At 39.4% G+C, this 12,299-nt stretch overlaps 1 protein-coding gene across 1 annotated transcript in view; it reads left to right on the forward strand.

Moving 5' to 3' along the window:
* Window positions 1-12,299, forward strand: part of COL21A1 (collagen type XXI alpha 1 chain) — a 110,193-nt gene that overhangs the window by 31,036 nt on the left and 66,858 nt on the right. The gene's annotated exons all lie outside the window — the stretch shown is intronic.

Consider the following 12,299-nt stretch of genomic DNA (forward strand, 5'->3'; position numbering starts at 1 on the left):
TTTGTATTTTGTAAATACAGTATCAAGGCTGGGGGGTAATAGAATTTCAAAGAATACTTTTTGAGTTGTGGCTGTTTCTTTTACGTGAAAAGCAGCATTAGATGGGAATTAGAGCATTGTGTAACTAGAAATAGATGAACCATTATTTAAATTTATACAAAGTAAAGTCTATACTTATTTATTTTAATGACTTCCTGACTTCTTGTGTTTGGAGACCCACTCCTGCAGACAATGCAGTGTTTATTTAGGCCTGACTGCAACAAATTACAGCCCAGGTGCAGATTCTATGATCCATTGATATTTATATTAATGTATTTTTGGACTTTTTTTAGAGTAGGAACTGCCATCCACCATTTTCAATTGAAGGAGTCACACTGTGTCTACGATGACAGATTCTGAACAAACCCACAGGTGCTGCTAGTTTTATGACTTGAAGGTAAATGCTAGTTGACTGGCTAGGGCTGGGTGCTAGGTTGGACTGGGTGATCTTGGAGGTCTCTTCCAACCTGGTTGATTCTATGATTTAACATTTTTATTTCATGCTTTCTATACTTCAGCACAGATTGTAGACTGTGATATACTTTACTACATAAAGTGCATTGAACTTTACTGGAAAATAATTTGTCCATCTCTACCTTAATATTATGTACAAAATTTTCACTATCCTTTGGTACAGGTCAGGCAGTGTTACTATTGACTTGTGCTAATGAATGAAGCATTAATGAATGGACCATGAAAATCTGTATGCACTTGAAGTCAGTGAAGTGCTTTGGGTGAGTGGTTCCAAATATCTAAACCCTGTTCTTAGCTGTGGGCAGACAGTGTGAAGAGCATTGATGCAGGTGAAGTTAAATGAGTAGTGCTGGCCTAATCACAGTAAAAGGATGTGATTTTCAGGTTTCCATGGGATGCATAGGAACACAGAAAAGTTGAACTTGAGAATGAGAAACTGCTGAAATCAGATTTGCTGGCAAACCAGCTTCACCAAACAGCATCTAAGTTAAATTTTGCATCTGTTTTGAGGAACAGAACCAGCTGCAGAGTATTAGCGTTCTGCATTATTAGTACATGCTGACTTACTTAGAAAGGGCTGTCCTCAGGTAAAGAAATTAGCCTTGATTATGTAATTCCTCAATCATAATTTCCCATAATTCCTTATGGACTTAGGTACATAAGTAAGACTGCATAGCTTCTACTTTAGATGCCTAGGTCTGACATTGAAATGCATGCTTGCTTCTGGTCAGTTTCAAGGGAAACTTGGAAGTTGTGCCTGCATTTCTGCCAACAAAAGCTTCTGTACACATATATGTCTGATGCTGGCGTGCTTAGAACTGTGTGGCACAATAGGTATCTAGCATGAACCTAGAAGGACTTAGAAAATAGAAATTCCCGTCTTACCCATGGACTCTGATCAGGCAGAAGTTTTTAAGATGTATTTTTGGAAGACACTGCATGAAAACAAGTGTTTTTTACTCTATGGCTGTGGTTAGAGTATTATCAAAGAATAATAGGTTTAATTTCTTCCTCAATCTGAAACAGTTTGAACCATTTGCCTTACATTTTGGCTAAATTACTAAAATGGTGAGCATCTGGATAAAGGTGGAATGAGAGAGAAGTATTTTTGTGTTCTAAAGTGATCATTGTGGCATAACTGACATTCACCAACAGTAGAAATCTCAGCTTTGGTTTGTGTGTTAGGCCTGCAAGGGAAACTGCATTAGTCAGGAAGCATTTGTTGTTTACACTGGACCAAAGTGAGATGGGTATGTGTCAACTATGATAGAGATCATGCTTCTTACTACATGCAGAGGAAAGCTATACAAGGATAATGGCAAATGTGGACATGTATTGGTGTATTGGAAACAAAACTGCAAAATTAAAGGGCATAAATGCATTGTTCATACTTCTTTGAGCAATAGCACGCTCAGCAGCTTCTTCTGAGTTTTCCTATTCAAGCTGTGTCTGGCCAGAACTGAAGGAGTCTCTCTCTAACACTCAGTGATGCTGTATGGCAGTGATAGAAAAAACTTGCTTAGAGAGGGCTGTGCCTAACTCCAGGCTATCCTTCACCACCAGGAGACTGCCTTCTAGTACAGAGACCTATTAGTTGCAGATACCTGGTTCTAATAACAGTACAGAAATGAATGTGAATCATGTGCATCACAGAGAGCAAATATAAACCAATGATTTTATGTTGTTGCTCTATAGCGTAAATACAGGGACGGAACTGTGGTGAATCTGGACATTTTGGGTTGTACCAGGACAGATGTTAGCAGCACCTCATTTTGTAATGACTTTGCACCAAATATTTAATAATTAATTGGAGAAAAAAATGTGAAAATCTTCTATTATCATCTCCAGCATCTTTAGTGTTCTGATGATAAATGATCAACTTGTAGGAATGCCTGAAGAAAGTTAGGAATTGGATATAGTTTAAAAGGGTCACTCCCAAAGGGAGGCTGTGGAACACTATGGTCTGAAGAATCTGTGCTAGTAATTCTTTCAAAGCATGACTTCTCATTGTATGAAACACAATTTGGAACTGACATTTAACAGATGAATTTTTCTCCACAAGCCTTATTTGTGTGAAGTCACTGAGACTTCATGCATAGTGCTTTTGTTGAGCTCTGTAATTCTTAGCTTCAAGTGCCAGAATAAACCCTGGAAAGGATTCAGCAAACAAACCAACCAACCCCAAATCTACCCATTTTTCTAAGAGCACCAGTTTGACTTCTTTTTTCTTTAATATCTCAACTTGAATAACTCTGGTATATGTCTGAAAATGCATCTGGCATCTTTATAAATGTCAAATTCCTGGCATGAATAATAATGTATTGTATTCCTTTGATTTTTTTTTGAAAGCCACACACTAAAATTTCTGACAATATAAAATCTGCTTTTTATAATTTGAGGGATTTCTCTGAAAGGGAAATCAGACACCTGTTTATGCAGGAAAGCATGACCTGTACTTCTTCAGGTCTGTCTGATGCTATCAATGTACAGTGCAAGCAGCTTGGCATAAGTCCTAGCAAGTGTGGCATGTTTTATTCTTTCTTTTGCAACCTGTGCTGGTGACAGTAGAGGTTTCTTAACTGACTCTGTGGAAAGTAAGTTACATGAGATTGGAGATATAGGAACTACTTTGAAAAAGATTGATCTGTGCTTTTGAAAGAAAATGTTACCTAAGCTTCTCTAACCTCTAATGGTCATTTAATTCACTTACTGCTAATTTAAGTCAATTTGGATGTTTTAGGAATGTGATAACTTCTGATCTACGAGTAGTGTCCAAGGGAGCTGGGGTTGTTCAGTCTGAAGAAGAGTAGGCTGAGGGGAGATCTCATTGCTCTCTGCAACTACCTGAAGTGAGGTTGGAGAGAGGGGAGTGCCAGCTTCTTCCTGTGGCAAGAGAGGGAGCTAGAGGAAGTGCTTACAAGCTGCAGGCTGGGTGCTCTAAGATGCTTCTTCACAGAGAGGGTTATCAGACATTGTAACCGTCTGCTCAGGGCAGCGGTGGAGTCACTGTCCCTGGAGATGTTTAAACAATGTGTGCCCCTGGCACTTGGGGACATGGTTTAGTGTTGATCCTTTGGTGCAGGGTTGAAGATTCAACTAGATGTTCTTTGAGGTCTCTGCCAACTGGATGCATTCTGTGATTCTTAACAAATTCTAGGTTCCTTAATGTAAGAATGAAACAAAGGGCATATGTTATTGTTCTGTTTTCTTGAACAGAAAATTTGCAAATGGAATCACATGAAGGAGGGAGAATGGGAAAGTCTGCAGGTATTTGCTGTATGGGCTTTAATGTTGTGAAAGATACAGTCAGAATAGTCTGAGGTAGGATGTGCTTTGTGCTAAATAATATTAATTTTGAAGCAACTTGGCTCATTTCTTCTGATTCTCTGGTGGAAATCTAGGAGGTGTGTGGGTAATGAGTGCTTGTGACTGGGATCTCTGCAGAATATAGTAGCAAATCTCATCCCTAGGGCCCAGATGGCTCTCTGACCTATATGTTGAAGATTTCTTCATAGACATAGAGTGGGAGGAAAGAATTTGCTGTCTTCCTGTGTGCTGTAACCTGGCAAGATGGAACAGGATGCTACCTTCCACCCCCACTCCCTCCTTACAGTGCCAGCTTGCATGGAATTGCACACAGCGGCTGAGGAATAACTGTGTTTTGAACACAGATCTCTGACAGTTTCTGAGTGCATTATGAACTTGCATGTCTCTCTGACTGTTATAATTGATTTTAAAACAAACACTTCTCAGACTAGGTTAGTTAGTCACTGTATACTGGAGATTTGGAGTTGCACTCCTATTGTACTATTCAGTTCTGATTAGTGAATGCCTGCAGATTACACAAGTGGGTAACAGCACAATTGTCTGGAGTGAGAGAAAAGGAAAAATAAATATATTGGAAGTAGATGGTTATATCAGTGTTACAGGGTTCAGAGACTTCTTCACAGGGAGAAGCGAGATGGTACTTTTGGTTCTGCTACCTTAATAGTGGCAGAATCACTCCTCAGCATAACCAAGGGTTTGGCTCACCATAAAATAAGAATGCAGTAGCTGGGCAGTTGTGTTACATGTATCCAACTAGGAAATATCACATCTGAAAATGCAAGCACAAGGGAACGTTTTTAACATGTCAATACAAACACTGAGCCTTAAACAACAAAAGATAAGAGGTGGAGTTACACATCAAAGGGAGAAACCCACCGCTTGTTAAAGAGTCACGGGCAATAAAATGCCAACATAGAAAGCTGAAGAACTAGTGGATGTCTGCTGCAAAGGCTCCTATTGCCTCTGCAAGATGAATTCCTTCTTCAGCACCTGTGAGGTGGCACAACGAAAAATGCAAAGTTGTGTCATTTGATGCTGAATTCAGAGTAGAAAACATTTGGTAAACATCTCACATTCAGGAATATGACTGCATATTGTGGGCATGTGATGGGAGGTGTGTGGAGCACTTGTTGGGTGTACTCTGAATTTCCAAAGTGTAGGGTGTACTCTGTCTCCTGGTTGCTCAGCTCCCACTTAGACTTGCAGAACCCCAGAACAATACTGACCAGGACTTCATGCAGCTTCCCCAGGCTTGCTTGCCATGTCCCAAGAGTTCTACTGAGTCTTCCCAGACATCTGACCTTCCTCTCAGTTCTCTCTCAGAGATTTGTAGCTCTATACCCTTCCCCCAACAAGGAGCTGAATTGCTTGAGGCCATTTAAAAAGTAATGAAAACCAGGTTCATTAGCAGGCACTTAGGGATATACCTACTAATAGCAGTGCTTCTGAGATCATCCTGAATAATCATTGCCATCGGTTTATTATTTGTAGGTTGCTTCAGAGATGTTGATTTTTTTTTTTTTGGTGTTGCTATTCAGTAGATAATCACCTCAATATGTGCTCTTGCTCCAGGGCTAGGACAAAATGGACCAATCTGTTTGGATGTGTAAAGTTGCTTTGCTTTTCTAGCAAGGTTGGATTTTGGGAGGGTGCTACAGGAGTGGCTTCTGAGAAGCTGCCAGAAGCTTCCTCGACATCTGATGTGGAATCATTCTCTATCTGGAACTGTGAGTCTTTCTTAAATCACCAAATTTTGGATATACTTCAAACAGCAAATGTTTATGTTTTTCCTTTTAAGCATGAATGTGCTAAGTTTTTTGTTTGTTCCCTTGGGGAGGGAAAAAAAAAGAAACTATTAATGGTCTGATTTAGCTTCAGTGAAGGCAGTTGGAGTTATTTCAAAGTTTTCACTTGCTCATATCTTGAGTTCCTCTAAAGTTCCTACTATTTCAATTCCTTCAGCAGTTGCAGCATCTTTTGACTTGTCAATATTTTTAGTAAAAACAAGACTAAGTAAAAACCTCATAATTAAAAAACATAGAACTGGAAAAACTAAATCATAGAATCCACCAGGTTGGAAGAGACCTCCAAGATCATCCAGTCAAACCTAGCACCCAGCCCTGGCCAGTCAACTAGACCATGGCACTAAGTGCCTCAGCCAGGCTTTGCTTGAACACTTCCAGGGATGGTGACTCCACCACCTCCCTGGGCAGCCCATTCCAATGCCAATCACTCTCTCTGACAACAACTTCCTCCTAACATCCAGCCTATACTTCCCCTGGCACAACTTGAGACTGTGTCCCCTTGTTCTATTGCTGGTTGCCTGGGAGAAGAGACCAACCCCCACCTGGCTACAACCTCCCTTCAGGTAGTTGTAGACAGCAGTGAGGTCCCCCCTGAGCCTCCTCTTCTCCAGGCTAAACACCCCCAGCTCCCTCAGCCTCTCCTCACAGGGTTTGTGTTCCAGGCCCTTCACCAGCTTTGTTGCCCTTCTCTGGACACCTTCCAGCACCTCAACATCTCTCTTGTATTGAGGGGCCCAGAACTGGACACAGCACTCAAGGTGTGGCCTGACCAGTGCTGAGTACAGGGGCAGAATAACCTCCCTTGTCCTACTGGCCACACTGTTCCTGATGCAGGCCAGGATGCCATTGGCTCTCTTGGCCACCTGGGCACACTGCTGCCTCATCTTCAGCCTACTATCTACCAGTACCCCCAGGTCCCTTTCTTCCTGTTCCCAGCCTGCAGCCCTGCTTGGAGTTATTGTGGCCAAAGTGCAGAACCCTGCACTTGGTCTTGTTAAATCTAATCCCATTGGCCTCTGCCCAGCCATGCAGCCTGTCTAGTTCCCTCTGCAGGGCTCTCCTACCTTCCAACAGATCAACAACTGCTCCTAGCTTGGTGTCATCTGCAAACTTACTGATGCTGGACTCAATGCCCTTTAGCTGTTTACCTCTTACATCTCTCTTTGGTTTGATGTCAATGACTTTATATATTGTTAAAATGCTGATGTATAATAAGATGTTTTAAAGACCAATCTACTTCATGATACATTTATACACGGTCTAAAGGCTGTTGTCCTAGGTTAAATGCAATAAATAAAGAATCATGGAATCATTAAGGTCAGAAAAGACCTTTAAAATGATTGAGTCCAACCATAAACTTAACACTGCCCAGTCCACCACCTGAGCATGCCTGTATGTCTTTTAAATACCTCCAGGGATAACTACTTGATGTTTTTTGGTCATTTGTTTTGTTTATTTTTTTTTCAAGATGAATCTCTTTTGCCTGTTATTGAATGTTTCTGGAATTGAGGGGGAAAAGAGAGAGGATAGTTAAAGAATTGGAAAGGATTAATCTTACAGATAAAGTTTTGAAACCTTCAGCTACATCAGGGGTCTGTGCCATCATTGTGGAAAAAGCCAATGGGTAACACTGAGGCCTGATGTGTAGTGCTTGATGCTAGAATACAAACCTGTTTGAGAGAGAAAACAAGACAAATTAATGAAAGAAAAAAGTAGGGAAGCAGGAAACACTGCTTTTATTTCTGATGCTGATCCTTATTTGTGGGAGGCAAACAGAACCTAGAGGTACATTGCTTCCCTTGTGCAGCAAAATTTCATCTCGCCCCTTGTGCATTTTTTACAGCTTATTACAATTGCACAGCAAAAATTGCAGACATTGCTTTGGAAATAACATCTTAGCTAAGACAGACTTTTTAAAAAGTGGAGAACAAAGAGAAAAAGGATGGAAAGAAAATAAATGTTAGGGGGAAAGAAAGAAGCGAGGCGCTATTGGCAGAAGAGTGTATCTGATGTATCGGGACCTAACTGACTGTGGTAGCACTGACAGTATTTCTGAATCCTCATCTGACTTTGAGACCACAGAAGTAATACTTTGGGACCATAGAAGTAACAGAAAAGCAATTCTGTGTATCACTTGTCAGCTAGACATGATCCTAACATAGTTTTTAAATAGCATTAGTTCTTAGCTTGGATTGATTCTGGTTTTATGTTGCTTTTATACCTCTTTCTATCACTTGCTGTTAAGAGATTGTTGTACTTTTGTCTTGGACTTAAGCCAATTTCTATAGTGCTTTCATTGTTATATTATATATAATTCTATTCAATTATATAATTATTAGATATAATTTCCAGTTACTGCATTATGTGCCCACTTCTGCTTACGACATCTTTCCCACCTGAACTCTGCGTTCCTCAGCTCAGTTAGAAGGGTCTCACAAACCACTGCTCCAGGTAGCAATTTGTGTTAATTATTTTTTTTGTGTCCTTGTTTGGTACCTATACACATAGACTCTCTCAATTTGAACTTTTGGATATCCTGTAGGAATAGGTTCAAAAGTTTATCACACAGAATCCTATTGTCATAGGCTAAGTTAATGACAACTGTGTACAGTTTATATCCTATTGATTAGCTGTTTTGCTTTTCTTGGGTCTGTCTAAGGAGGGAAACTTCTGTGGAATCTCAAGTTGCTTGATAAAGACAGAAATAACAGCACAGGCTTTTCACAGGCAAGATGAAATCATGCTTTCCAGGGAGACCTCAAATTCATTTGTTGCAGCCAGAATACAGCTGCCAACTGTGGTTGCTTACATAAGTTGCCCATCTGAGATTGTTTTCCAATCAATTGTGTATCAGCCCAGCAGTTCAAATGCTGTGGTAAGCCTCCCTTTTTAACCCATAATAACTAATTGCTGGCACCTGGCACATCATCCTCTTGGAGTGGAAATAAATCCAACAAAGTACAAAGTGCCAGAAAAATTTTGATTTAAAAATACAAGCTCTTTGTGACTTCAGATGTTGGAGCATGAATACAATCTTTCTCTGCTGTAGACTGAAGGAGCCTGTGGGTTTGCTGTGCTTTACTGAAAAATAGACAGCCCATCCCACTTAAGAGGATTCTTTGTTTTCAGAGATATGTATCTTGGTAGGGTTATAATATCAATTGCTTACTTTGTGTTTGATGTGCAGCATCAATGCTAAGCCTTTTTAGAGTTGATACAAACCCTTCTTGCTGAAATCTGCCCCAATATTGCTAATTCCTTTAATCCTCTCTGCTCATTTCTAAATCTTTATGCAGTATATATATACAAAAGCTGTAAATATGGAGTGTACTCTTACCATGTTGTACTGATTACTGTGGGTTTGTTTAGTTTTTATATATTGAATAGAATATATCTAATTGAATTGAATATATCTAATAGTGAAAATTGTAATGATATTGCAGAATAGTTTCATTTAAACTAAGAATCCATTTTTTTTCCTTACCTATCCCTAAAATGTTTATTGGAGTGAAGATTAAAGTGGTTTGCTATGTCAGTAATTTGGGCAATGTTCTTTTGACTGTTAAGTCAACCATTTTTAATGAGAGATATAATTTGTAGCTGTGACACGATTGAATGAAGTATCAAACATAAACTTGAAGTAGTTATTAGTACCTTTAATGAACTTTGGGGTAGAAATCCAAAATAACATTTGAGCAGCAGGAACAGACCCTGCTAGTGAAGAACCACAGATGGATATGCAGGGACAAGTGAGACTGATTCTAACCCTGCAAACAAGGTGAGGTGCTATGGTTTCCGAGGTCTTCAGCGTTCATTGCCTTTCTGCAGGTGCTTGGGATTGCAGCTAACCCAGGTTACTTTGCTGTCACCATCGCACAGCTTCCATTGCTGCAGTTTGAGAAACTCATTCTTCCATTGCAACAGGTCTTTGCTTGCATCTGTCCTCACTTCAAATGTGTGTAGCTCCAGCTCTGTCTGGAAATCCTTGTTCTTTAGTCTGTGTATCAGGTAGGCTTTTAAACTTTTAGAGGGAAGGGAAACAATCTGTGACACTAACCTTTGCCACCACTGCAAAAATAGAGACAGCAAAGGCAATGGGAATGGGAGAGAAGGCCCAAACAAAAGGCTTTCCTTGTAATGGAGTCTGGGTAATGCTTTCTGCTTGCTTTGAGGGTTAGGAAATAAAGTATCTTGAACTGTGTACTCATGTACTTTGCATAGCCATGTATTCCTGTGTAGACAAAGTACAGATATTGCTTTAGCCAGAATGAAACCATTCTGCAACTAATTTTCATTCTTGTTGCTTTATTAATATTAAAAAACCTCCAAAACTCAGAATATGTGTAACTTAAACACATAATTTTCTTTTTTTACTTCTGTTAATAAAACCCCATCTGAACTGTTCTGCAATCAAGTATTTAATGTTGCAGAACATTTCTGGTTTGAATCTAATTACACTGTTCATGATGCCAAAATATCTGATTCCAACATAGAAAGAAATGGTGTAGTGAGTACTAATGTACTTGTTACTCAAGGAGATTTTATCTATTTACTTAGGATCTTGCATTTATGCATGTATGCATATGTGTAAACTGACCCTAAATTGAGGATGTCTCCACAGCCTCACCCTTCCTAGGAAATGCTGTTCTTTTAAATGTTTGCAAGCATAATAGCCTCTTTGATTTTGCCCACCAAGAAAAATAAATGAAGGGGAACAACTTGTTGAAAACATGAATGCAGAGTGGGACTGAAATCCAAGTGGAAATAAATACAGGTTGATAAAAGTGACTGACTCAGAGTAGCCTCATAGACTTTTGAAATGCTTAGGAGTGGTAGTGGAAGGTGGAGTTAAGGGAAAATAATTGTATGTAAATTACCCTAATATTTTGTTTGTAAAACTCACTAATTTTGAGAACAGAACAAGTGTAAAAAGAAGGTGATGCAATAGTGCAAGGCTTTCCCGCATTTTTTTTGATGTGTATAAACCAGGATTTTCAGAGTTACTTTTCTTCTGGTGTACAGTTTCTCTAGTATAAGTTTTGGAAATGCAAACAACCTCTTGTGTGTCCTTTCAGTTGTTATCATTGTAATGTTTTAGTATTTGTTCTTTTGTAGGCCAAACCTAATGGTCTCTAGTTGGATTATGTTGATACAGTGATGTAATATGAGAGAAGTGTTAATTTACACTTGGAAAGCTAACTAATATATGTAACCTTTAGTCTGGTTATTTTCTCAAACTGCTGCAAAAGGTTAAAAACATATATTTCTTGGCTTCCTTATTAGTCAGTAAATAGCAATAGGAAGAGATCCCTCTGGTTGTGCTGTGCTGTGACAGAATCTCTTGGTGCTTACTTGTTCAGTCTGATGCAGGTCCTGCAACTCTAGCAGCAAAAATTTGCCATGAAGATCCTGACTTCTTGTAGCAGCCAGCACAGTTCTCAGGGGCAGAGAGGAAAGCAGTAAGTGCTTCCATGGACAACCATATTCATAACATTCTCTCTTCAAAACCCTGGGTATAGAAATTATATGATCAGCAGCAACAGATTTTGGCTTTTGGCAATGTCAGTGGATAGGTCATGTGTTGATGCTAATCATGGCCTCTATGTGGTAGCAATAAGGCACTTGGAGAAGTGTTTTCTGTAAGCAATTTCAAGTACATTTCTGTTGCTAATGCTATAATTACTATGTCAACAGGATACAGAAGTTTGGTCTCTGGAGTCATTGTTTTGGCATCTCTTTCAAGTGTGCAGTGCTATATTACTATTCTTGTTCAAATAAACTGGAGACTGGATAATCCCTGGAATCCTCATAGGCTGATTGCTTAAGTCTTGGGTTTATCCTTTTAATCCTGGTTTCTATTAATACATCCCTTTTGGACTACTAAATAATTACTTGGTTTTATACTTATAATTCAGTTCTTAGGTTCAGTTCATCAGTTTATCCTATTTTTCAGGCTTTGTTGTGAATGAAATACAGAAGGACTCTCACAAACAGATGGAAAAAGATGATCTCTTGAGGGAATACAATTTGATTCTGCAAATTAAGATAAGATTGTTTTGCCAGTTATTCTTTTTAAGAAATAAAAGTTGGAGCACGATTTTCACCCAAAGAATTTTCTCATGTAATAGTTTAACGTTAAAGATGGACAAGGAAGGCTGTTGTAGCATTCGATGTTTAAGAGTGGAAAATCTTCACTCTGAAAAATGAGACACAGATGATTCCTGCCCTGTAATTCCCTCTGGTCCCCTCACAGTGATGCCTTATAGCTTGTAAAGGTATTCTCATTGTTACTTTTCTACTGGTGGAGCAAGAGTGAGTTTGGATATGTCCCTCAAGCAAGTCCCAGGCTGCATGGTGCGCAGTTCTCTCTCTTTGGATAACTGGGGCTGAGGCAAGGAAGACCTTGCAAATGTTTATTCTTTCCTCTTTGCCTTTTGGGATTTTTTTGGGGGACTCCTGTTTTGCAGACTTTTAAGTCAGCATGGTGAGAGCTGAGCAGCAGGATCACACAAGAGTTGAGCCATTAATTTTTGCCTGTTGCTTAAAATATGTACATGAATGAGATGAACACAAACGAATGACAGGAGGAGAATACAGAAATTAAGAATTCAAAGGATAGCATATTTCTGCTGGATATTTGAGTGCATATCCCCA

Source organism: Pogoniulus pusillus, chromosome 7 (genome assembly GCF_015220805.1).
Source record: "Pogoniulus pusillus isolate bPogPus1 chromosome 7, bPogPus1.pri, whole genome shotgun sequence".
Classification (NCBI taxonomy): domain Eukaryota; kingdom Metazoa; phylum Chordata; class Aves; order Piciformes; family Lybiidae; genus Pogoniulus; species Pogoniulus pusillus.